The sequence below is a fragment of the Phascolarctos cinereus genome, unplaced genomic scaffold (genome assembly GCF_003287225.1).
Source record: "Phascolarctos cinereus isolate Bilbo 61053 unplaced genomic scaffold, phaCin_HiC Scaffold_4;HRSCAF=312, whole genome shotgun sequence".
NCBI lineage: Eukaryota > Metazoa > Chordata > Mammalia > Diprotodontia > Phascolarctidae > Phascolarctos > Phascolarctos cinereus.
Genome location: NW_027555847.1, coordinates 449868127 through 449894453, shown reverse-complemented (window position 1 = coordinate 449894453; position 26327 = coordinate 449868127). Strand labels below are relative to the sequence as shown.

The 26327-nt window shown below is 36.5% G+C and overlaps 1 protein-coding gene and 1 pseudogene across 1 annotated transcript in view; one reads left to right on the top strand and one right to left on the bottom strand.

Annotated features, from left to right (window-relative positions):
- The window catches only part of MRPS28 (mitochondrial ribosomal protein S28), a 162231-nt gene that overhangs the window by 133795 nt on the left and 2109 nt on the right, over window positions 1-26327 (bottom strand). The gene's annotated exons all lie outside the window — the stretch shown is intronic.
- On the top strand, window positions 1841-25127 carry LOC110200822 (protein NDRG2 pseudogene; annotated as a pseudogene).

The window sequence follows — 26327 nt, the reverse complement described above, 5'->3', positions numbered from 1 at the left end:
AATTAATCAATGGTTTAAATTTCAATAAACATTTATTAAACACCAACTACATGAAACAAACTACCCTAGGCATAGGGCATACAAAGATAAAAATTAAAGATTCTCTCCTAAAAATGCTTATATTCTACTAGGGAGATGCAACATGTACACAAATAATCAAATATAAAGTATAAACAAGTTCAAATAAAGTAATTTCAAGAGGGAGATGTGAAAACAAATTAGAACAATCAGGAAAGGCCTCACGTAGAGAGTGAGCAGCACATGCACTGAGGTTCAAGCCTCAAGGGGATGCTATAGGATGGAGAGATGGGGACAGAGAAGCACTCCTGCCAAGGCACAGAAGCAGGAAAGGAAATGTTATACACAGCAGTCCAGTGGGGTAGGAATGCAAAATGCAACAAGGGGAGGAATGAAAGAGAAGAGGGAGGTATATACAACTTGGATTGACATTACCTAGAGCTGGATGATCACACCTGATCACAATCTGCTGCAGCCCAAAAAACAAGTCAGCCAGCTACCCCCACCTTGGGACACTACTCTGTTCAGTGACAGCACTCAAATATGCAACATACAGCAGTGATCATAATATTCCAGATGTCTGCCAAGGGCAGAGTACATTGGGAAAGTTAGCTCTTTTATTCTGCATGCCACGCCTCTATTAATGAAGCCAACGATTATATTACTTTTTTTCTACTTAACTGCCATTTTTACTCATTTTGAACTTGCAGTCCACTGAAACCCACAGATCTTTCTTATATAAACTGGTGCTTAGCTATGCCTCTCCCAATCCTAATCTTAAATACTTTTATTTTAACCTAAGTGTAATAGTCAATAGTTAATAACTAAAATTGGGGCAGCTGGGTCACACAGTGAATAGAGCGCCAGGCCTGGGGTCAGGAAGACCTGAGTGCAAATGTGACCTCTGATACTTACTAGTTGTGTGACCTGGGTAAGCCACTTAACTCTGGTTACCTCAGTTCCTCATCTGTAAAATGAGCTGGAAAAGGAAATGGCAAACAACTCCAGTATCTTTGCCAAGAAAACCCCAAATGGAGTTAAAAACAGTCAGACATGACTGAAAAATGACTAACAACAAAATAAATGCTTGGTGAATTATATTATATTCCTCAGCATTTCCTTGATTTACCTAGTCAAGTAACACTGTAAAAAATTCATTCATTTGAATAAGAACCTACTGTATTTCAAACAGACACAGCTAGGTGGCTCAGTGGATAGAGTGCTGGGCCTGGAGTGAAGAAAACCTGAGTTCAAATCCGGCCTCAGACACGTAAATCACTTACCTTTGCCCTAATACACTGGAAAAGGAAATGGCAAACCACTCTAGCATCTCTGTCAAGAAAGCCCTAAATTGGGTCACTAAGAACAACTGAACAACAACAGTATTTCAAACACTATGTTAAGTGCCAAAGATATTGAGACAAAAAAGGAAACAAGCCTTGTCCTCGAGGAATTAATATTCTATTAGAGGAAATAACATGTATCCATATAAATATAAAACACACACACACACACACAGAGTAACTTCATGGGCTAAGGGTCAGGACACATTAGTATTGGGAGAATTAGGAAAAGTTCCACTGAACAAGATGGTCCTTGAGCTCAGTTTTTAAAGATGCTAGGAGATTACAGGTAAGATGGTAACATAAAAGGATATAAAGGAGCCCAATTCTCCTACCTATACTCAACAAAAATCTAAAAGGGACAATTTAAATAACTGATATATCCAAGGAAAAATTATTCTAATAAGTATCTTCATGCCACGCAGGATGGCACAAAAAGTTAGCTAGACGCCTGTGGGCAACTGAAGACGAATCCGGCCATGGAAGTCATTATGAGTACAGGTAAACAGATTGGAAACCTGAACGGGGACACCCCAGAGGCAACGAAAGGCTGCAGTTCTATTCAGTGTCTACTACATGCCAGGCACTGTGCTGTGCATGGGTGGGTGATACTGGTGACCCCTAGATTGTGAGCCTAGGTGACTAGAGAGTTCTAGGGAAGTTTGGAAGACAGGGTTTGGAGGGGAAAGATAGTGAAATAGCCTCACCAAGGGAAAGATGTTTTTGAGTTTGAGGAAACCTAAGGAGGTGAGAATGGGGCTGCAAAGAGGAGCATTAAAAAGCATTGGCAAAGTGATTTAACTATAAGAGCAAGATAAAAAAACCAGAGGAGGCAGGAAAAATGGAATATTTTCTTCTGTGTATTTTGAGGGAAACAAAAGAAAGGGTCATGAGGGCAAGAAATTTTGAGTAATGGCGAAAGGCGAGCTATGGGCTCGATCTTTTCAATGAAATGGAATGCTAAGTAATCTGCTGTATATGATGGCTTCATATTACATTATTTTATTAGTATCTTTTATTTTTATATTCCCTTTCCCCCCCAATATTTCTCTCCTCTCTTTCACACAGAAAGCCATCCCTTATAACAAAGAAAAAAAAGAAAAAAAGAATTCAGCAAAACAAACCAACATTAATCAAGTCCAGCAGTATAAGCAATGTTCCACAACTATAATTCCTGTCCTCTGCAAAGGGAGGAAGGACATCCTCAAATTATACAACATTGGTTTCGATGTTGCTGTTTCTGTGGTTCTTTTCACTTACACTGTGGTAGTCACTGTGTGGTAGTACACCATTTTCTAGGTTCTGCTTATATCATTTTGCATGAGTTCCTAAGGGTTCCCATGTAAACAGTATTTTTAACTATTCTGGGGTAAACAGGGCAGGACAGGGAGGGTGGTAATAAATATGCTAAACCTCAAGAAGATTGCAGGGGTGGCTGGTGATTGTTGGCAGCACATAGGGGCTCACTGAGGGGAACCACAGCAGAGGTGACAGATGACCTGATACCACAGAAAGTCATCCTATATGCCAGCTTTGTCATGGGGCCACAGGTTACCAACATCAGTCTAGAATTTCACAGGAAATAAACTGTTAAATGCTCCCAACTTCGGTGCTATTCTTGAATTTTCTCTTTTCCCCTACCCCATATTATGATTTGCCTAGTCCTGCTGATTCTACCTATAAAGCAAATCTCTCATCCCTCCTTTCTTTCTACCTTTTACTCCACAACTTCAATACTGTAGCTTCCTAATTGGTCTCCTTTTCCACATAGATGCCAAACTGATAGTTCTAAAACATAGATCTGAATCAGCTACTTCCCTACTCAACTATCTTAAATTGCTCTCTACTGCACCTAGGATAAAATGCAAGATCTCCAGGGCTAGTATTGAAAGCCTTCAAAATAACTCCCCCGTACCTTCCCAGTCTTATTTCATAATATCCTCCTTCAGGAACTCTCCATCCCAGTCAAACTGGCCTACTAGCTGCTCCCCAATAACAAGTCAATTCCTGGTTTCCGCATCTTTGCATGGATGATTCCCTTGTCTGGAATGCACTCCTTCTTTACCATCCACTGCACACAATCTCTGATTTTCCTCAAAGCACACTGGAAATTCCAAATCCTACAGCAAGCCTTTCCACATCTTCTCAGTTTTGTTTTGTTTTTTTCTTTTTTGAATTTACATAACAACCTTACATATAAATACTTATGGGTGTATTTTGCATCTCCTCACCTGAAAATCCTTGAGGGCAGACTTCCATTTTTGTCTTTGTATCATTTTTTTATCTAACCCAGCATGTTGTATGTTGTAAATGCTTAATAAATAATGTTTGTTAAATTGGGATTTTTACTATAGAAACTAATAAATGTTTGTTGAATTGAATAAGAATTATTACTTTAAAAACTAAATATAATTTAAGACAAGATACTAAAAACCTTATCCTAATATCTTTCTGGACATTTCAAAACTTTTAATTCAACAAGTCTCCATAATTCATAGCTAAAATGACTAATTTATCAGTTTTAAAATTAGGAATTCAGAGATTTAGAAACAGAAAGGTTATTAGTTTATAGATAAAGAAACTGATGGTCCTGGAGTTGAAGTAACTTATCCATATGTAGTAAAAAAGAAGAAATATAAAAATATGTACATATGGGTATATGTATGCATACATGTATGTGTGTAAATATACATATGTATGTGTATATTCTAGCTCAATCAGTCTGTACATTGCCAATGCTACAAAAATGAATTATCTTCCCTAAAAATTTAAGGGTCTAAAAGAAGACCATTTCAAAGCTTTCGTCTAGAAAAGGGCAATTCCCTCCAACAGATAAGCTTGACTCACTGTATTTAAGTTCTTCAGAAACAGCATCAAAATCTATGATTGGGTACCTTGGCTACTATGTAATAATATCAATGAAATACTTACTGATCATTTAAAAAGTAAATGGAATATGCTCAATTATTATTTGTATGGAATAATATGATTATTGTAGCATCTACAGATGGCACAGTGGATAGAGTGCTGGGCCTAGAGTCAGAAAGATTCATCTTCTGAGTTCAAGTCCATCCTCAGCCATTTATACACTGTGTAACCCTGAGCAAATCACTTAACCCTGTTTGCCTCAGTTTCCTCATCTGTAAAATGAGCTAGAGAAAGAAATGGCAAACCACACCAGTATCTTTGCCAAGAAAATCCCAAATGGAATCACTAAGAATTGGACACAACTGAACAACATAATAAACTCAGCATGGTATAATGGAAAGAATATTAGATTGAATGGTAAGACATCTGGGTTCTATCAACCAATCAATCTACAAGCATTTATTAAGAGCTTACTATGTACCAGGTGATGGTGCTAAATGCTAGGAATACAAAATAGTCCAGAAGAAAAAAAAAAAAGAAAAGTCCTTGCCCACATGGAGCTTACATGGTAATGGGAGAAACAAGTGTATATATAAATCAAACACACAAGATAAATACTGAAAAGATGGAACGTTGCTTTAGGGGGGAAGGCAATAGCAGTTAGAAATCTTAGGAAAGGTCTCCTGGAGGAAGTGTTGCTTAAATTGAATCTTAAAAGAAGCCAGGGATTCCAAGAGGCAGAAATAAGGAGGGAGAACATTATAGATGGTCAGTACCAAGACACAGATGTGGGAGATGGAATACCAAGTGCAAGGAACAACAAGTAGTTTATTATGACTGGATTGTAAAATGCATGGAATGGGAATAATCTGTTAAAAGATTAGAAAGACAGGAGGACATCAAGTTGTGAAGAGCCATAAATGCCAAACAGAGGAGTTTATATTTGATGATAGTGGTAAAAGGGAGTCACTGGAGCTTATTAAGTTAAGGGATGACATGATTGGAGCTAATATCTAGAAAAATCACTCTGGCAGCTCTGCAGAGGCTTTCTTTGTCTTTTTTTTTTTTTTGGCTAGGCAGTGGGGTTAAGTGACTTGCCCAGGGTCACACAGCTAATAAGTGTTATGTGTCTGAAGCTGGATTTGAACTCAGGTCCTCCTGACTTTAGGGCCAGTGCTCTATCCACTGCGCCACCTAGCTGCCCCCACAGCCTGTATTTGAGAGGCGAAAGACTTAAAGCAATAAGTCTAATTAATTGGAAGGCTATTGCAATAGCCCAACCACAAGGTGATGAGATCCTCAACTAGGCTTACGGCCATGTGACTGGAGAGAACTATTGTGGGGGAGGAGGCAGCTGCTGGCAGTCATCTCAGCCACTGACAGCAAGCTATCTGGCACCCGGGGATAGAATGCTGGACCTGGAGTCAGTAAGAACTGAGTTCAAATCACATTCAGACACTTACTGGAGTTATATGACCTTGGGCAAACTGCTTAACCTCTGTTTGCCCCAGTTTTCTCAACTATAAAATAGGAATGATAATATAGCCTACCCCCAGGGTTGGTAAGGATCAAATGAGATAATATTTATAATGCTCCTAGCACAGTATCTGGCACAAAATAGGTTCTATGTAAATGCTAGCTCATATGACGATTACGGTGATGATATAAATTACTGACCCTGCACAAGCAAGAGGGATATAAAAGAACAAGTCTTCTTAGCTAGAAGTCAAAAATTATAAGTGTCAAACTAGGGTTAAGGATGCATACTGATAGTTCTATTTCTTGCTCTGCTGAATTGAATACCAAGATCTCTTTGGGTTTGTTTGTTTGTTGTTTTAATCCATGGAGACTATATTTGTGTGGTAGCAAATAGGATCAGCACAGAGTGGAAAATCCACCCGGACTGAGGAGATGGGAAACTGCCTCAATAGAGGCTTTTTAAAAATAGGGTCACAGGGATGTCACCAATGAAAGGCCTTCTGTTATACATTTTAAAAAGAAAAAAAGAAATCTTTATGCACTACCTATCTATGTTGCAGGGGCTGTTGTCTATCAGCATCCCTCAACTCCTAAAGGCTTAGATTTCCTCCTTGAAATTATTTTTTTAAATTTGTCATTTATTTTTTAGCATTCTTTAATTTTGAGTTTCAAATTCTTTCTCTCCCTTCAGACCCCTCCTCTGCCCATTGAGAAATCACATATGAAATCACACAAAACATTTCCATACTAGCCCTGCAAAAAAAAAAAAAGCAAGAAAAAATAAAGGGATAAAAATTACTATTTCAATTTGTACTCAGAGGTCATCAGTTCTTTCTTTGGATGTGGATAGACTTTTTCATGAGTCCTTAGGAATTGTCTTAGATCACTGCATTGATCAGAGTTGCTAGGTCTTTCACAGTGATCACTGTTACCATATTGCTGCTATTGTGTCTCCTGGTCCTGCTCACTTCATTCTGCATCAATTCATGTAGGTCTTCCCAGGTTTTTCTGAAATCATCTCTCTTGTCATTTCTTTTAAATGATTTAATAATTTATTATTTATTTTTAGCATTCTTTTCTTTTTAAATTTTGAGTTCCAGATCCTTTCCCTCTGACCTGTCCCCAGCCAAGGCTATAAGTTCCTCAGGGACTAATACCTCCACTGTAACGTGTTTAGAATAGACCTGACCACAGCCTACCACTGGGACATAGGCAAGAGATGTTGCAGAGAAACAATTCCAATGTTAAACAACTGACTGGCTATTTGAGGTGAGTGAGAAAGAGCAGTCAAGGTTAAAAATCTAGGTGACAGGAAGGATGGTGGTATTGACAACAGTTAACTGGGAAATCTGGAAGAGTGGGCAATTTGAAGAGAGGAGAAATGATGATTTTTGTTTTGAATATGTTGAGTTCGAGATGCCGGGGCACATGCAGTTTGAAATGCCCCATAGGCAATAGGTGATGTAGGACTGAGACTGGGGCTGAATATATAAATCTGGGGATTATCTTCATAGAGATGACAGCTGAACTGCTGGGAGCTAATAAGATCACCAAGTGAGAGTATAGAGAAAAAAGAGAAGGAAGGCCTAAAAGAAACCCTAAGGAGACATCCACAGCTAGTGGGCATGGCATGGGTGAAGATTCAGCAAAGAAGTCTGAAATGTAAAACATATAGGAGAAGAAGGAAGAAAGAGCAGAACCATGAAAACTCAGAGGAGCATATCCAGAAGGAAGTGCCTACTATGTGGCAGGTGCTGTGTTAAGGGCTTTACAAACATCTCATTTGATCCTCATAACAACTCTGTAAGACAGGTGCTGTTATTATCCCCATTTTACAGTTGAGGAAACTGAGACAAATAGAAGCCAAATAACCTGCCCAGGGTCACTCAGTATCTGGGGCTAGATCTGAATTCAGCTCTTCCTGACTCCAGGCCCACCATTCTATTCACTGTGCCACCTAGCTGCCTAAGCATGCCTATTTGGGCATGTTTGAAGAAAGTAGTGAAGTGACCAATAGACAGAGATTGAAGATTAGAGTAGGGGCACAGAGGAGGTAATCTGTTGGAGAAGAGGATCAAGGGTACATACAGTACAGTTAGCATTGGCAGGCAGAAGAGTCACCTCATCATCAAAGACCAGTATTTTATTACTATCTTATAGGCTCATTTTACCCCACCTGTGAAGTAGTGAAGGAGGATAGTGTAGGAGATGTCAGAGGGATATAAGATGAAGAGGAGGAAAGAATAAAGAACTCTTGGTAAATGGCCTATATATTTTTTGAAACAAGTACTTAACTAAGAGAGAAAAGGCAGCGCTGTCATGGGAGCCTTGTGAAGGTTTAGAACAGTTGCTGTGGTAAGTAAGATAGCGACTCAAATGGAGAGGAAAAGTAGTATTGCTATGCTGCAGAAAGGACCCAGCTGAGATAAACTAGTATAAATTTGTTAGAGCCTTCGATCTACCAAGTACTAAATCACACAAACTTGGGTAAGTTGTTTGACCTGTCTAGGCCTCAGTATCCTTGTAAAATAAAATGTGTTAATCTTTGAGGTCTCACCTGCACGTAGCACTCTATTCCAGCTTATTCTTTGTTTAATAACTCTCTCTGTCTCTCTGTCTCTGTCTCTCTGTCTCTGTCTCTCTGTCTCTGTCTCTCTCTCTCTCTCTCTCTCTCTCTCTGTCTCTCTCTCTCTCTCTCTCTCTCTCTCTCACACACACACACACACACACACACACACACACACACACACACACACACACACATTTTGACTTCTTAGAGATTTAGAACTTCTGATGCCAAATAATAAGATAGCATTCTTAGACCCTGACATACATGCACAATAAATAGAAGTTATCAGCTTCAAGGTGTAGCCAACTAGCTGCTTCAACAAAATGTTACCTGTGGTAGTATTACTGACAAACTTGGTATCAACATTTTCCATAAACAGTCTAAGACACTGAATTACATGATGTAACAATCACCAACCACTGACAGTATGCCAACCTTCTCTGCAATTTGTACCAGCATGAGAAGAACGATCAGTGTTGGATTAGACACTTCATAAATACGACTCCCTGCTGTAAACATGGATTGTGGGAGTTGCCACATTCATTATTTTTAGAAGCGCTCTGACAGGTAAATGAGGAGAGTTTGGCTTCTTTTCCCCTTAGTATTCAGAAAGAGTTCTTTCTAGTCAATGATTCTGAAAGAACTTAGTCTAATTGAGTGTGTTTGATGCAAACATAAAGAAATGAAGGAGCAAGCGATTTCTTCTAAAGTAGAAAAATTCAAGGGTTAGACCAGTCAGTGTATAGTGACGTCACTTCACTCAGGCTAGAAAGCATGTTGATTTCTAGCAAATATTTCCTGTCACAAAAAATCCAAAGTGTTAAAAAAAAAAAGGAAGGGGAATAGAGGGTGATACAGGAGAATATCTTCTGATCTGTCATTGGATAAAGATCTGCTTCTTAGCTTCATTCAAGCAATCTAATAATTCAATCATTAACTGTCTACTATGCATAAGCAGTCAGCCGATAAACATTTATTAAGCACCTACTATGTGCAAGGAACTATGTCAAGCACTGGAGATACAAAGAAAGGCAAAAGACAGTCCCTATCCTCCAGAAGTTCGTAGTTTAATGGGGATCTAATGTGATTAAGTCTTATAATTTGGTAAAGCCTCATGAAAGGTTTACTCAAAACAGTACAAATATAAATCCTGCACATTATCACCACTAAGAATAGACTAAAATGATTCAATAATACAGATAAATCTATGCCCTTTGAAAAATCACAGGTGAAAAAAGAACATAGGACTGGTTCAACTTCAGGAAAACTGAACATAATTAATTACATTAATAACATAAACAACAAAAATCTTGATTGTTTGGTTACTGTTCTATTTATATAACTATCAGTCATGTACACTGTCTTCCTGATTCTGCTTATTTCATTTTGCATCAGTTCACATACTATGTATGTTGCTATTCTCTGTATTCAGCATATTCATTGTTTCTTACAGCATAGTCATATTCTATTACATTCATGTACCACAATATATTTAATCATTCACCAATTAATGGGTATCTATTTAGTTTCCAATTCTTTGCTATTATAAAAAAAAAAGGCTGCTGTATACATATCTTGCTATTTATGGGCCTTTCTTGGGGTATATGATTAGTAGTGGAATACATGGGTTAAAAAGTATGGATATTTTAGTCACTTTTTTTGCATCATTCCAAACTCTTCCAAAATGGTTGTGCCAATTCATAACCAACAATGCATTAGTGTATCTCTCATCTTTTCCACATAATCCCTTCAACACTGACCAGACATTTTCCCCCCCTATTCTTCTCAATGTGTGTGAGCCAAAACCTGAGGGTTGTTTTAATTCGCATTGCTCCTATCACTAATGAATACACACACACACACACACACACACACACACACACACACACATACACACAAACACATACACACACACATATGTGAATATATATATAATCCTTTTATATGACTGCTAATAGTTTGCAATTCTACTTCTGAGAACTGTTTATTAATAAATACTCTTTGAGCATTTATATACTGAGGAATGGCTTTTGATTTTACATATTTCTATTATTTATCTACATATTTTAGATACCAAATCCTTATCAGAGATATCAAAGATTTTTTCCCCAGTTAACCATTTACCTTCTTATCCTAGACTTATTAGTTTTATTCATTTTGATCTGCTTCCCTTCTAATGTTTTATGATATGACTGTCAACATCCAAGTCATGTAACCATTTTTAATTGACTACAACAACATATCACAAAGATCATACATTATGACCAGTCTGGATTTACACCAGGAATATAGAGCTGGTTCAACTTTAGGAAAACTATGAACATAATTAACTACATTAATAACATAAACAACAAAAAACATATGATTATATCAATAGATGCAGAAAAAGCTTTTGACAAGATACAACATTTTTTCCTGTTAAACACTAGAAAGCACAGGAATAAATGAAGCTTTCCTTAAGGTGATAGTGTTTATCTAAAATCAAGAGCCAGCTTTGTCTATAATAGGGATAAACTAGAGGCCTTTTCAGTAAGACCAGGGGTAAAGCAAGTATATAAATGCTAGCTGTAACAATAAGATAAGAAAAAGAAACTGAAGGAATAACATAGGCAAAGAAGAAACAAAACTATCATTCTTTGCAGATAATATGATGGATTACTTAGAAAACCCTAGGATCAACTAAAAAATTAACTGAAACAATGAACAACTTCTGCAAAGCTGCAGAATATAAAATAAACCCACATAAATCACAGACATTTCTGTATATTGACAATAAAATCCAGCAGGAAGTGATAAAAAGAAAAACTGCATTTAAAATATCTAAATACTTGGCAGTCTACCTACAAGACACACAAAGGAACTATATGAATATAATTACAAAACATATTTACATAAATGTAGGTTTAAATAATTGGGATGGAACACTAATGCATTGTTGATGGGGTTGTGAACTGATCCAACCATTCTGGAGAGCAATTTGGAACTATGCCCAAAGGGCTATAAAAATGTGCATACCCTTTGATCCAACAATACCACTTCTAGGTCTATATCTCAAAGGGATCATAAAAATAGGATAAGGACCCATATGTACAAAAATATTTGTAGCAGTTCTTTTTCTCACAGTCAAGAATTGAGGGGATGCCCATCAATTGGGGAATGGCTGAACAAGTTGTGGTATATGAATATAATGGAATACTACTGTTCCATAAGAAATGATGAGCAGGCAAACTTCAGAAAAATCTGCAAAGTCTTGCAGGAACTGATGCTGAGTGAAATGAGCAGAACCAGGAAAACATTGTACACAGTAACAGCAACATTGTGTGATAACCAACTTCAATAGACTTAGCTCTTCTCAGCAATGCAATGATCTAAGACAATTTCAAGACTCATGACGGAAAATGCTATCCACGTCCTCAGAAAGAACTATGGAGTCTGAATGCTGATTGAACCATACTATTTTTCTTTTTTTTTGTTTCTTCTTTCTTGTGGTTTTTCCCTTTGGTTCTAATTCTTCTTTACATGACTAATGTGGAAATATGTTTAATATGATTGTACACGTATGGCCTATATCAGATTACATGCCATCTTGGGGAGGGGAGAGAGTAATGGGGGGAGAAAATTCAAAATCTGATAAAAGTGAATGATGAAAACTAAAAATAAATAAATATTTTCGAAAAATAATTGAAGAAATATTGTCAATGAGTAGGCAGAGCCAATAGAATAAAAATAATACTACCTAAATTAATTTACTTATTCAGTCTCATACCCAATCAAACTATCAAAGGATTACTTTAGAGAGCTAGAAAATGTAATAACAAATTCATCTGGAGGAACAAAAGGTCAAGAATATCAAACTGAATTAATGAAAAAAGTGGGAAGGAATGGGTCCTGACAGTATCAAATTTCAAACTATACAATAAAGGTAGATTGGCAAAGGCTTCTTGCAGAAGTAAGCTTTTAGCTGGGATGTGAAGGAAGCCAGGAGATGGAGATGAGAGGGAGAAAAGTATAGGAATGAGGGTTTCCTACTGAAAGTGCTCAAGGTCAGGAGACTGGAGTGTCTTGTGCAAGGAATAGCAAGGAGGCACTGGATTGCTGAGAGCACAGACAGACATAAAATGTAAGAAGACTAAGTAAGAAACTAAAATTTCTCCTATTCTCCTAGCCTACTCTTCTCCTATCTCCTTGCCTCCTATGGTATCTTGTCTAAGACTATCCCAAAAGAAGTTAGGAGAACACTGTTAATATTTTTCCAATCAGCCCTTCATGGTATATAAAAACATCTCTTTTGCACAGAGCCTTGGGCCAGATCAGCAAAAGTAAAATACTCTACATTTGTGTACCCAGAGGTGCTTCTGGCATACTAGAGTGAAAGAAGCTGAGGCATAAAGTTCACTTTAAGAGCTTATTTTCCACCCGATCCTATGAACCTTTCAATAAACATCTCCCGACTTGTAAGTGTCCCATGTAAGTTACTTCCAGGGCCTTAGCTGGTATACCAGGATAACACACAAATTCACACAGGGAACAAGAACCAGAGCTGAAATTTGAACCCAGGTCCTCTGACTCCAAATGGAGTGTCTTTTTATTCTATTCTACTGCCTCTTAATGGACAAAAAATGGATGGCTGCCTGTGCAGAACTAAGTTCAAAATCAGCTACATTTGCAGTCATTAAAATAAAGGTTAAAATAGGGGGATATATGCTTACCAATTTAGATGAAAGCATAAACATAAGAAGACAAGGCATGAGTCTACAACAGCTGCAAGTTGGTCCACTGTTGACTACAAAAATTAGGAAATATACAAAAGTAGAGATACTGAACTGTCATTGTTTTTAGAATACTTTAAATGGAACAAAATATCTCTCACAATGAGGAAACCAGAGTCCAGAAACCAATTCAACACAGCAAACACTCTTATCTCTTTGTCAAACAAAGACACATGGCAAAACAAGAGTAATAACAGTGATCTCTCCAAGGTTATATGTAAAATATCAGAGATGAAACTGAAGGAATATGAGCAGTTCCACTTCACAAAATATTGGAAGGCAACTGGACCAATGAGCCACTAAAAGCTTGACGTGAGAACCAGCCAGACCAGATGATCCCAAGAGCATTCATAGGTGAAACTTGAAGACGGCAACAAAAAGACTTGAAATGGAAGAGATCTGCTAGTATTTTGAAGGCAGCCTATTCTCTCTTCAGCAACTGACAAGAGAACCACAGCTCTTGGATTCTACCATCTCATGCTATTTGAAGAAATAGCAGTGGCACTTAAAAACATTAAATTAGAAAGGTATGTTATACCTGACCAAATAAAAATAAAAGAAATCTGTGTTGAAAGCAAACCAATTTTGATTTTCAAGATAATTCAAAGAACGGAAGATCCCAAAAGAATGGAAACAGAGGCATGACATACACGTTCCCCAAAAGCACTATGTCATGCAAAATTGCTCAATTAAAACCACAGAACTTATGGGGGAAATGGGGTTAGAGGAATAGTGCTCAAAAACTTAAATCAGTGACACATTTAAAAAAGATTAGGAACCCAATAAAAACCATTAGCACAATTTTATATATGTCATATGGTTAAGAAATACATAAATGCTACAATAAATAGTGGCCCAGCCCAGGCCTTTTGCCCCAGGCTGTATGAGTAAGTTGAACAGGCTATGACTTGGAGCAGCCTATGACAACACAGAAGGCAATGAGGTTGGAGGTGGTCCAGTGGTTCTGACCAGCCCTTCTCCACTCACATTTCCTACGACACCAGAAGATATAAAATAAATACAGCTATTTACCTCAACAAAGACCTTGTGGAAGTGGGTTTAGAAAGGGTTGTAGCTTTCTAGTTATTATGAAGTGGTACATGTTTCCGAGTTTTCTCACTGTCTCTTGAAAAAGAAATCATGGAGAAGCAAGTTCAAAATTCAGGTTATATTCAAAACCTTCCCTAATATATCAATTGCATTTAAACAAACTCACATTTTCAAAACAGGTTACAGTGGAACCAAATGAAGTACTATTTGGCTTCATTTAAAAAAAAAAAGGCAACCAAGAGAGCAGAAGCAACTATTTCTTCGGCATAGTTTCTCATCTCTAAAAAAGCTTTATGAGAATGATCAACAGATAACATCTAGGGTACATTTTATAAAACTACAGAAAAGAAACTGTCATCTTAGCAAAAAACCTTCTACGGCAAACCCATCTTCACAGTCAAACCAACTGACTGAGAAGTTTCAAAAATATAAGATTATACTATGTTGCTGTTCAGGGGTTATAAAAAAAGATTCTACAGCAAAATGTAGTTTTAAAGACATTGTTTCAACAAGATGTCTCCAACATATGTTAAGATCACAGATGATTAAGCAACAGATGCCAGAGAGATTAATTTTGTTGAATCAGTGATATCAATATCAAGCAGGCATAGAAATAGGGAGCAATGTTGCCAAAGACATTTGCAGTTATGATTAATGGAAAATGTCCCACACAGAGTCCACAGGGCAGAGGTAGGGCCTCTAAAGGCTGCTTGCTGTCTCTATTAAACTGTTCTGATTACAAGTTCCATGATATCATAGGGCTTCCCCAAGGAGATCCACAGCAACTCAAATGAGCCTGGCGTAACAATCCAAATAGGGAAGACCACATCAATGAAGTCTGCCAATACCCCAGACAACAATATAAAAATGAAGAGTCAGTTCACTGAGTTAGTCTATCAGTAAATATATAGCACTGTGGATAGAAAATTTCCTTGGCACCAAACTGAACAGGAATTGGATTGCATTTGGGAAATGATGAAAGATTCCAAGCTATTCTCTAATACCAAAATCCATCATTTTAGCACTGATACTCTCTTGTTAATGGCTAAAATCATAGAACACCGAAATCTCTGAAGAACCAAAATTGCAGATAACCAAAAAGGCAATTCACTTTGTTTACTGGAGAGACATCATCTCGTATCTCCTTACATAGATAACTAAGGGACTCAGGTGAAACAGAACATAAATTCCTATTATTATAAAACTTAACATTGAAGGATATGTTTATTTTTCTTCAGAATTATTTTTATTTCATTAGTTACTGGTTTGCTTTTTAATCTACATTCACGAGCAAATTTTTTAACTTTTATTTTTTCCAATTCCATATAAAAACAACATTTGATTTTTTTTAATTTTGAGGTCCAAATTCTCTCCATTCTTCCTCTCCCTCCCCCCTCCTGAAAAGGGAAGCAATTTAATATAGATTATACATGTACAATCATGCAAAACATATTTCTCTATTAGCCATGTTGTAAAAGAAAATACAGACCAAAAACTAAAAAAGATAAGAACGTTAAAGTTTTTTAAAAATATGCTTTGATCAGCATTCAGATAATATCAGTTCTTTTTCTGGCAGTGGAAAGCATTTTTCATCATGAGTCCTTTGGAATTATCTTGGATCACTGTATTGCTGAGAATAGCTAAGTCATTCACATCGATTATCGCACAATAATGTCGTTACTATGTGCAATGTTCTCCTGGTTCTGCTCACTTCACTTTGCATCAGTTCATATAAGTCTTCCCAGGTTTTTCTGAAACCATCCTGCTTGTCATTTCTTATAGCATGACAGTATTCCATGACAATCACATACCACAACTTGTTCAGTCATTTCCCAACTGAAGGGCATCTTTCTCAATTTCCAATTCTTTGTGACCACAAAAAGAGCTGCTATAAATATTTTTGTATATATGGGCCTTTTTCCCTTTTAAAAAGAAAAAATATCTCTTTTGGGATATAGACCTAGCAATGGTTTTGCTGGATGAAAGGGTATGCACAGTTTTGTTAAGCATAGTTTCAAATTGTTCTCCAGAATGGTTGGATCAGTTCACAACTCTATCAACAATGCGCTGGAATCCAATTTTTCCACATCTCCTCCAACATTTGTTATTTCCCTTTTCTGTCATATTAGCTAATCTGACAGCTGTGAGGTGGCACCTATGGCATGTTATAATTTTCATTCTTATAATCAATAGTGATTTAGAGCATTTTTATATGACTATAGAAAGCTTTGATTTCTTTCTGAAAACTGACTGTTCATATTCTTTAACCATTCATCAATTGGAGAGTGATTCATATTCTTATAACTTTGACTCCATTCTCTATATATTTGAGAAACAATGCCTTTATTAGAGAAAATTGCTTAAAAATTTTTTCCCCAGTTTTCTGCTTTCCTTCTAATCTTGTCCACACTGGTTTTGTTTCTGCAAAAATGTTTTCATTTAATATAATCAAAATTATCCATTTTACATCTCATAATACTTTCTATCTCTTTTGTGGTTATAAATTTTTCCCTTATCCACAGATCTGACAAGTAAAATAGTTCACACTCTCCTAATTTACTTATGGTACCTACCTTTATGTCTAAATCATATACCCATTTTGACCTTATCTTGCTATACAGTGTGAGTTGTTGATAAATACCTAGTTTCTGCCAAATTGTTTTCCAATTTTCCCAGCAATTTTTGTCAAATAGTGAGTTCTTGCTCCAAAGCTTGGGTCTTCGGGTTTGCCAAACACTAGATTACTATGGTCATTTACTACTATGTATTGTGAACCTAATCCATTCCAGTGATCTACCAAGCTATTTCTTAGCTAGTGCCAGATTGTTTTGATGATTACCACTTTATAATATAGTTTGAGATCTTCTATGGCTAGGCTACTTCCATCACATTTTTTTCATCGATTCCCTTGATATTCTTGAACTTTTGTTCTTCCAGATTATTATTTTTTCTAGCTCTATAAAACAATTTTTTAGTAATTTGATTGGTATGGCACTTAAAAAGTAAATTAATTTAGGTGGAATTGTCATTTTTATTACATTGGCTCAGTCTACCCACAAGCAATTAATATTTCTCCAATTGTTTAGATCTAACTCCATTTGTGTGAAAAGTGTTTTGTAATTGTGTTCATATAGTTCCTGAGATTGTCTTGGCAGGTGGACTCCCAAGAATTTTATAGCATCTGTAGTTATTTCAAGTAGAATTTTTCTTTCTACTGCTTCCTGCTGGACTTTGTTGGTAATATATAGAAATGTTGATGATTTATTTTATTTTGGGGTTTATTTTATATTCTGCTACTTTGCTAAAGTTACTATTTCAACTACCTCTTAAACTGATTCTCTAAGTATACCATCATATCATTTGCAAAGTGATATATGCAGATTTGTTTTCATATAATAAGTAAATATTGAAAATAGGAAAGTAGAAATTTACTGACAGTACAAAAAGAGAAGTCATATATCCTATCCCTGTGACTTTATTACCTTTAGTTACCTCTCTTTACCTATAACAGCCTAGACAGAAAAGCATGTTTTCTCTTTTTATAAATGTAAGGTTATTTCTATACATATCAGTTTTCAGTTCTGCCCTCGGTATCAGAAAGTACTTTCTGCCATATAACAGAAAACATCTGTCTTCCATTTCTACTTGTTCTTCTAGTCAGTTCACAAGCATTTATTAAGTGCTTACTATGTACCACTACACTAAGCTATGAGGATAGAAAACAAAAGCAAAAACTTTCCCTACCCCCAAGGAGCTTACTTTCAAATGGAGGAGACAACATATCAATAACTATGTAAGCATATGATACATACAGATTAGATGTAAGGTATTATGGGAAGGGAAGGTACTAGGATAAAGTGGCAGAGAAAACAGGAAAGACCTCATACAGAAAAGAGTTTGAAAGGAGGCCAGGGAAGTTAAGATAAGGAGAGAAGGTTTTGAGTCATGATAATGGCTGTAATTACACTCATGATAATGAGTGTAATAGCACACTACAGTAAAGACCAGTGCAGGTAGAGTACAGGTGGTATGGAGAGAAGTGAGATATGAGAAGTCTGAAAATATAGGAAAGGGCCAGGTTCTAAGAGAACACTATAGCTGATCCTGGAGGTGACTGGGAACCATTGGAGTTTATTGGTGGGTGGCAGGGGAGAGGTGTAATGTGTTTCGGAAAATTACTTTCATAGCTGAGTGGAAGATAGCCTGTAGTGGAGAGACCCAAGGCAAGGAAATCATTTAATTAGCAGGCTATTGCAACAGTCCAAGTGTAAAGTGATGAGGGCCTGGAATAGGGTGGAGGGTAAAGAAAAAAAAATGTGTATATACATACATACATACATATATATATATATATATATATATATATATACATATATATATATATATATATACACACACACACATACACACGTGCATATATATATACATATACACACATATACACGTGTATATATATGTATATATACATATATATACATATATACATATATACATATATACATATATATACATATATATACATATATATACATATATATACATATATATGCATATATATGTGTGTGTGTGTGTGTGTGTGTGTGTGTGTGTGTATGAGAGATGTTGTGCAGGTAAAAACAATTAGACTTGACAACAGATTGGCCACACTCGGTGAGTGAAATACCAGTAGAATATAGAGCTCTCACTGAAGAATGACTAGTACAAGATCACATAAATGCTTGTTGAACTGCATTTAATATGCAGGTTGACACAATATTCTGACAAGATATGAGTCATTCTATGGGAATCAATATATAACAGTATTCTTGAAGAGAACTCATTCATATGGGGATACAAAAACATATTCATCCATTCAAACACGTATTATCCACCTATTATGTGCAAGGCTTCCTTTGTGTTAGGCACCGTAAGAGATACAAATACAAATAACCCAGCGCCTGCCTTGAAGCTTACAATTGAACAGAAGTGATATGTGTACACAGATAACTACAATATAAATTTGATTATAAGCACAAAAAAGGAATATAAGTGCTATGAAATCAATGGCATGTTCTCTTCAGTAGAATAAAAATTAAATCAATAACATAAAGACCCACTAGTGAGAGGTATAATGAAAATGTTTGTTCCCATAAATTTGGAGCAAACAGCTAGAGAAGTAACTAAATAAAACAGGATACAGTAGGTCTCATGTTTTACTGATAGAAGTTAGTTAATCAGAACAAAAGATTCTATAAAATTGAAACAACTGCTAAAAGTAAATAAGTAAAAGAGGGTAAAGCTGGTCTTATCTTGTTTTGCTGATAGAAGTTAGAAGTTTGCTCATAGTAAATAGGACAAAGATTAAGCTTTGCTTAGAATGCACATGCTTAATAGACTTAGAAATATTAGCCTCTCCACCTCCAGAAGGGGTTAAGACACCATTTTCTGAACATGAGATGTATGAAGAAGGAAGAATGACATGTCAAGGAGTAGATGTGTAATAGGTGTACCAGAAAGGTGCACACTCTGGAGTACTCAGCCGATGAAGAAACAGAGGAGGGACAATGCGGCTGGGATTAGAGATAAATAGTGAACTCCTGCTTTGGTACAATGTGTCCTAGTCCATAGGACAACCGCAGATACAACTGCGTAATAAATTGGGCTTTTAACTTCATCCCTTCTGAGTCCAAATGAGTTATTTCTCACAACTAGTATAAGCAAAATTATGAAAACAGGCTTCAAAATAATGAACAGCAAAGTTCATATAAACAGTTATTAAACAGAAATATAAGTCCTACACTGAAGTATGATATCAAAAAAGAGTAAATAACTGCTTTTTTTTTTCAAATGGGATATCTGTAAAGTGCTTAGCATAGAGCCTGGCATACAGTAGAAGCTTTAAAAATGCTAACGGCAGCTAGGTGGCACAACAGATAGAGTGCTAGACCTGGAGTAAGGAAGACTCATTTTCTTGAGTTCAAATCTGACCTCAGACACTTACTAGCAGTGTGACCCTGAGCACATCACTTAATCCTGTTTACCTCAGTTTCTTCATCTGTAAAATGAGTTGGAGAAGTAAAAGACAGTATCTTTCCAAATAAAACTTTAAATGGGGTCACAAAGAATCAGAAAGAACTGAAACAACAAAAAATGAAAATATGTTTATAAATGTTAATATAGCCCCTCCCCCCAGCCTTTTTACTACTGCATTCAATTCCTCATATTTTAAGTCCTATTTTACTTAGTCTTCAAATATATTTTTATTTATTTCTCTGGAATCTGATATAATTCACAACTTTTTCTTTCAATAATATTCACCACTGGTTCCTTATCCATTTTTTTAAACAGCTTAATATCAATGAAATAAAAGAGGAGCTGTTCATATGGTGAGAACAAAGCATTAACTTATGGACATCCCTCATGCTCTAATGGTGTCTTCCTGATGTCGGGCAAGGAAAACCAAGAAAGGCTGCCAGAATGAGGCATAGATGACCTTGCCCTGCCCCTCTCTGGCAGTGAACTTATAGAAGGACATGAATTAGAGTGAATGCACTGAGATCTCTGTCACTACAGGGAATGAATACCCAATGTCAGTGATATCAAAGAGCCACTGGAATATTTGAATATTTGAGAGCTGTTAAAAGCAGAGTTAAGTTCCATGTGATTTAAATTTATTAGAAATCAATCACAATAGAAGACCCTTTTAAAATGTTTAAAAGGGATATGGAAGGGGATTGCAAAATCCATATCAAACCAAAAAGTTTTCATTTTATTCCCAGATAGGTAACCTCAAAATTTGATTAGTTTTTTTTCTTTTCCCATGTTCAATGTAAACAGATAAGCCTGCTATATGTTTTATGTACCTTAATAATACAAATATGAATAAGGAAAATTTCGTGTTCCTTTAAAAAGAAGAATTAAAGTAATTACAGAGGGAGGAAGATGCCTATATAAAATGAAAAGACATATACCACTAATACTGGAAGCTAAATGCTAATTTGGGAAGTAATAGGACAGGATATAAAGTCAGAATTTGTGACCACCCACAGAACAAAAATATTTTACAAAACGTGGTCTTTTAACTCCTATGATATGTGTTAAGGTATTATTTCATAAGGATATCAGAAATTATAATAAATACTTTCCTCTGAGAATTTTATCTACTACAATCCACTCTATTATTCTGAAGTTAACTGGTTATTTCCTTTAGTCCTATATTAGGAATCTTACTATTTAGTGTGCAACTAAATATATTTTAAAACAGCATTAGGGCTCATTCGTGTTATACCTCTATAGTTAATTCAATAATTAATGTTGAATTCAATAAAACGAATGTTCCATGACATGTTAGTGGCAACATTTATCAATATAACATTTGAAATTTGCATATGGAGACTGAAGAATATCATAGCAAGGCCTAAGGAATGTCAACATTTCTGAGAAAAACAAAGTGGTTTAACAAAATTGTGGTAAACTTTGTAGCTATGTGAATTTAATTCATTTAAATGTAAAGGGTTTTCCTCTAATATTGAAACACCTGGTTTAAAAGGGAAGGTTTAATGATTTATAATAAAAGTTCAATAAAGAAAAAGGTCAATTTTTAATATGTTAGCAAAGAATACTAATCTTATATAAATAGTCCTCTTAAAATTGTGGATTCAAGAGACAGTATAAGTAGTCTGGATATAAACATGAACATATATTTAAAGGAAAATCAAAACCATAAAATATTATCTGTGGTTTTATAATGCTGAAATATTCTGTGGTATGGCATCATAATTACTCCCCAGATAACCCACTTTTAATATACTGAAAAGAGACATGGCACCCTCTACTGGAAGAAAGAAGAAATTATTAAAGAATAGATCTATTTATTTACTCAGCTGTCTCCACTTCCTGGTGATATGAATATACCGGCACAGCACATTTCACTCAACAAAGAATTTAGCCTTCTCCTTATATATTAACATAACACTCCCTATTTCTACTGGTTAAGATAAATAACCAACAAAGTTATAAGTACAGCAAAATATTCCACAAGGCCTGCTTTTTGAATCTTTATACTCCTTTCTATGACATAAGGATAAATTTGCTATTTAAGATTTCTGTACTGCAATGGCTAGCTTTCTTCCATCACTGTAAATGAACTGAAAATGCTTGCTAGAGAAAACATACACTTGTGAATACGCACACTTACGTTAGTTATACCAGTATGAGTTGCCACACTTCTCCAACTGTTAGGATTCTTGTGAAGATTCCTTTTTCCCTGCCCTAATTAGGTCAGTCTTCACATATAGCATCACAAGAGAAAGCTGTACACCCTTTAGAGTAAAGGTTCTTTTGTCCTCCAACAAGGGACCTACCTCAAAATCGCTTCCCTTACCAAGAGAAAAAAGAAAATAAAGAAAACTCCTTAGAATATTTTGATCGTTCAATTCCCTCACCTTACCCATAAAATAGACTATAATTTCACCATTATGACTTATACCCCTAAACTGCTGGGAAGAGCTCTCCACATTTCTAAAATTATGATCATGCTCATCTAAACCCAAAGGAAGTACCTTTTTATAGCACCCTAATTTCTGGGACCATGAAGATAAAAGGGTTCTGTATTCCACCAAGCCAATCACTGCCCTGGAAGCCTTGGGAACTAGAACATAGAAAAGTTACTGAGAGATGAAATATGTTCTTAATTAAAAGTGAAACTTGGTGATTCCTCATTGCCTCTGTTATCCTGTCTGTGGTGCTGTGAGCCCCACGAGGCAACCAGGCATTGCCATGTACCATCAGCATATGATACCAACCTCATCTCTGCCTACTGGCCTCCTTCAGATCTCAGCTATGGTCCCGTATTCTGCAAGAAGCCTTTCCCAGTCCTCTTCAATCTTAACGCCTTTCCTTCAAGTCTATCTCCAAAAATAGTGTTTCATAAACTTCCAAACACTTAAAAATGTATTATTACTATTATAATTTTTCTTACTAAATTAAATTCAACAAATGTTGATTAACTGCCTATTATACCCAATGCAATTAATCAATAAATTTAAGTGCCTACTGTGAACATGGGGCTATAAAAAGCAAATATGACAGTCAACCAGTCAACTAGAATTTATTAAGTGCCCATTACTATTAAGCTAAAGCAAAAAGGCTCCCTTGAGGGAGAGACAAGAGCCAGCATGTGCTTGCCAAGTCAAACCACCACAACCACCTTATCCACCACCTCTCCTCTGACCTTGATGGAGACAGCTCTAGGAATAGTTCTGGCAACAGAATACGATTGCTTTCTGAGTAACCTGCTTAAGAATGAAGAGGTTCATCACTAACATGTTGGCCACCAGGTAATTAATTCTTGTATTTGTATATATAATAACTGGAAGAAGAGGTGAGAAATACCACAAACAACTAAGAGGATCAGGAAAGACTTCCTTCCCATCAGCAACTATTTAGAAAAAAAAAGTTTCAAATCAACAATATGAAAAATGCAAATAAAACAGATATGTAGTTCTCCCTCACACATAACAAAATGAAAAAAGATGATAAAAAATGGGAAAAGCCAGTGTTGGAACATGGTGCATAATAATAAACCACTGGTTGCACTGTGAATTGATCCTAACATTCTGGAAAATATTAAGAAATTGTGAAGAAAAGAGTTATTGAACTATTCATACCATTTACCACAATATCCTACTACTGGACATGTCTCCTGAGGAGGTCACACATGTATGTGTGTGTGTGTGTGTGTGTGTGTGTGTGTGTGTGTGTGTGAAAATATTCTATATATATGAAAATATTGTATCTATATGAAAACATTTATATATATATATATATATATATATATATGAGAAAATATTCCTAGCAGCAATTTTTTGGAAACAATTGGGAATGAATGAACAAATTGTAGTGGGTGAATATAAGTGAGCACTGTTGTGTCACAATAAATGAATGAATAAAACAGCATTTATTAAGAACTCCCTATGCATAAAATATAAGGAATTCAGGAAACATGGTAAGTTTTATAAGAACAGATACAGTGAAAAAAGAACTAGGACATTAACACATACCAACTATAAAGAAACTAAAAAGGTAGCTGAACTTAGATTAAATGTAATGATTAATACTACTTACAAATGATGAAACATACTTCCCTTCTCAAAGGAGGGAAAGAACTAGGATGCTAAATGCTTCATATACTGACAGATATGGTCCTTCTGTTTTTACTGTTTTACTTAACTATTATTTTTTGAGGGAAATAACAGCAGAGCTGTCATAAACGGAAAGCTGCAAGGATGGAAGCAAGAGACAGAAACTTGGACTGAGAGGAGTGAGAACACTCACCCTTAACCCCACTGTATCCAACCAATAAGAATCCAGCCACCCTAGCTGAGTTAGTTACAGGAGGTGCAGATCACTAAGAAGAAGCCACAGTTACCAGGACAGACTCCTGAAGCTGCCAAGACGCATTCTGTGGAGCCCTACTATGGCTCGGTCACTTTCACCATCTCAGGCATTCCCCAACCCACGTACCCAGTAATCTTCATCTACTATAAGGTAGGGTTCAACTCTAAGATTCACTTCCAGGCACTGTTTCAGTTCAAAGACATACAAGAAATTATTAAGAACTTTGTTTGAGTTCATGTGGATGCCTCTGGCCCTTGGAGGAAGAGGCACCTGTATTCCCTTTAGGCAACCAGCATCCATCTGTGGACCAGTTTACAGATACAATCCTTTGTATCCTACAATACTTATACTCTTCCACCATAACTGTAGTTCGGATTGGAGCTGGACCCTTTATCCTGTCTTGATATGCTTTCACACCCAGACAGAGTGGAAGGCTTTGTTTTCATCAACACTGATCCCCATGCTAAGAGCTGGATGGACTGAGATGCCCACAAATGGACTGGCTTCACTTCCTCTAACCCTGAGATAATCCATGGACACCTCTTCAGTCAGGAAGAGTGGTCTGGTCACTCAGCTGGTGCAATAGTATCAAGATATCATTGTGCCCCTAACCTTAAGAACCTAGGGCCTGGTCCTTACCTCCCTATTACCTAAAGCCCCAGTTCTTACCTAGAGGGGTATATAAGAGCAACAGGCTAAAGAGAGAACAAAAGAGAAAAATAAGACTCTTCAGGAAAATGACTTTGACCTTTTGTTGCCACCCTAACCTTGACTTCTAAACTATGACCTGTCCCCTCAGACCCTGGAAAAAAGATCCTAATGTCTCTTAGGTACCCAGAGCCCTGACTTCTCACTCCTGGATTGCCTCTTTTGGAGGAAAACTTGGAGAATGCATGCTATTCCTTAATCCAGGAATGGGAGGAAGGGTTAATGCATCCCAGCTCAGATTCTTCTTTCCTACCTGAGGAAGTACTATAATAAGGGTATCTGGTGGACCCTGTGGATTTGGAGTTGCAAATGCTGATTCAATTCTTATACCCCTAATAGGAATGGGTATATGAGTGACAGCTTTTTGGGTGTTCAGGGTCAGCAAAGGCCCTAAGATTGCAATGGGGATGTCCAAAGGACAGAGAAGAAGCGGGAGGTGATGAGCATCAGTAAAGCCCAGGGAACAAGGCTGGAGCCACAAGCAGGTGCACGGAGGGCCCTGGGCCGCTTGGTTAGACTACCTCTAATAGGGCCAGATAAGGGTTGGGGCCAATTCAGGGTTGTTAAGAGGTGGCATGATGGGTGGGTGGGATTGCCCATGGAACAAGGTATTTTGGGGGCTCTGACTACATTATAGTGGAGGAGAGGTTACCTCCTTGTGACTCCCTTGTCCCCCACAGCTCCCCTTTAACAATAAACAGTGTAGACAAGAGGAAAATAGAAGACAAAGTTCAATGGTTTGGGTTTTTTTTTTGGTAGGGGGAAAAAATGGAATGATTGTGGCATAAAAACAAAAGTCATGACTTTCTTTAAAAAAACTTACATGTTTTAAAAAAAAAAAGAAAATCAAGCCATATTTGTCTGTCTCCATTCCTAAAATAATTTTTCTCTTCATCCTGCTTTTTCAAAGATCAATTATTGGCTAAGCAATCAAATACAATAATTAATGCATGTGCATTATAAAGCACATTATAAATGTGCTTTATAAACTATACAACGCCTTATAAACCACAGATTTAAAGCTGGAAGGGTTCATAGATGTCACTTAGAAATGTCAAAAATAATTACTGTATCCCCACAAAATTCTTACTTGGGCTAGAAACTGCTAGAAAAGCAGAAGCTGTAGCTGCCCTGAAAGTCTTCACT